A 1952-nucleotide genomic window follows, 5' to 3' on the forward strand; every position below is an offset into this window, starting at 1 on the left:
CATGAATTTCTTTAAGGTATCTTACAATTTTCTTGTTCTTTCATAAATTGAAGCATAAAGTGGTTGTTGTTGAAAAGAGGATTTCATGTTAGATGAACCAACATCTTGTTTTCATAGAAAACCTTGGTTCTAATTGCTTTCCAAACCTTGATACATATTATTTTGATAATTATTGTTGCTGGAAAAACCACCCATCCTTCCCTGATTACTCATATAATTGACTTCTGCTTCAGATGAATTATTTTTATAAGAACACTTGCCATTGGGATGATGACCTCCACAAAAGTCACACCTTATTGGTTGAGCTTGACTCTGAGAAGATTGCACAACTTGTAATTGTTGTTGCAATTTAGACAATTGTGCAGTCAATGCATCAATCTACCATGTCCGAATTTTATTTTGACCTAGAATTACATCTCAAGTATTAAGCTCCAACAACCGTTTCTTCTAAATAACTTGTCTATCATGTTGGGCTTAATAATCTGAAGCATTTTTGTATCATATCTGAGGCCATTATGAAATATGTTCAATTGTGCAATATCTTCAAACCCATGATTTGGGTATTTTCTTAGCATCACTTTGAACCTTTCCCATGTTTCATAGAAGGCTTCATTTGATCCTGTCTGAACATAGAAATATCAAACTTTGCTTCGATGTAGCGGGATAGTGGACAAAATATTTGTAAAAATTTCTTCTCTACATTTTTCCAAATGGTGAGGTTTTGATTTGGATGGGATTTGAGCCATTCCTTAGCTTTCCTTCCCAATGAAAAAGGAAACAAATGCAAATAAGCAAATTCAATATCACCTGATTGAAAGCCCACTGTTTTTACCAACTCATAAAATGTAGACAAATGTGTATATGGATCCTTATGGTCCATTGCTATAAATTCATGGGTAATTACCAGACCGAGGAATGCAGGTTTCATCTCCAAGGCTTTAGTGGTAGCAGGTATATTGCAATACTAGAAAAATGCCTTGACCCCTGTTGCATAACGTAATCACCAAGTATTATTCTGGGTTTTGGTGGTTGTTATTCAACCATGTTGCTTTCTTCTTAAAAAATTCAATGTGAAGGGTAGAAGTGGTTGAGGATTCTTCTCTAATCTCTTTCTTTTATTTTTCTCATTTTAACCCTGTTCTTCCGAGTTACCTTTGTAATTTCCTATTCAAATTGCAATTGATCTTTACAAAGTTGCCCTCTTAATATCTTATAAGACAACTCACTCAAGGATTAACACAATGAGTAACTAACAATAAAAATAATAAAAAATTATAAAATAAAAAATTTAAAACAATTATGAAACAAATAAAAAAACCTAAACAAATAAAAATATTCACAAATAAAAACCTAAACCTAAACTGTCCCTGGCAACGACGCCAAAACCTTGATGACTCTTTAATTTGACAAGTGTACTGAGTCAGAAGTATTATATTGTGCTTAAGGACAGATAACAAACTCACAAGGAACAGTTCTAAAATCTCAAGTACAATATTCACTAAATATCAAAACATATGCAAAAGTTTGTTTGAAAGTTTGATGAAAACTATCTGACCTCGAAACTTTTAGGTAAGAAGATAGATAAAGATTGAGACTTATTGAAGAGATTGTAAAGCCTTTTTCTTCTTTTTAGCTTTGAAAAAATTGTATAGAGTAGTTAGGAAGTTTTGGGCCTTGTATTTTGAGCCAAAGTAGAGAATAATGTAAATAGAAAAGAAAGTAGAATGTAAAATAGTAAAAAAGGTGATGTGATTACAATAGCCATATAGAGAAAGGTTCTTGACCTTCTTAGGAATTACCTTGAGTTGGACATTATAGAGGCACTTTTCTTAGAGTTGGATCATTGTTCTAAGACAAGAACTCACCAAAAACTAGTACCAAATCCCAAACTCATTTGGATGAACCAATTTTAGTCAAATTAAACCGAACAAAAGAGTAAGAAAAGCAAAGGA

General features: G+C 32.4%; 1 non-coding gene across 1 annotated transcript; it reads left to right on the plus strand.

Moving 5' to 3' along the window:
* Positions 1–546: 546 nt before the first annotated feature.
* Positions 547–651, plus strand: LOC137817176 (small nucleolar RNA R71). Its single transcript, XR_011081930.1, has one exon. It is a non-coding gene; the product is annotated as a small nucleolar RNA R71 (small nucleolar RNA).
* The last annotated feature ends 1301 nt before the right edge of the window (positions 652–1952 follow it).

This window comes from Phaseolus vulgaris, unplaced genomic scaffold (genome assembly GCF_000499845.2).
Source record: "Phaseolus vulgaris cultivar G19833 unplaced genomic scaffold, P. vulgaris v2.0 scaffold_18, whole genome shotgun sequence".
Classification (NCBI taxonomy): Eukaryota; Viridiplantae; Streptophyta; class Magnoliopsida; order Fabales; family Fabaceae; genus Phaseolus; species Phaseolus vulgaris.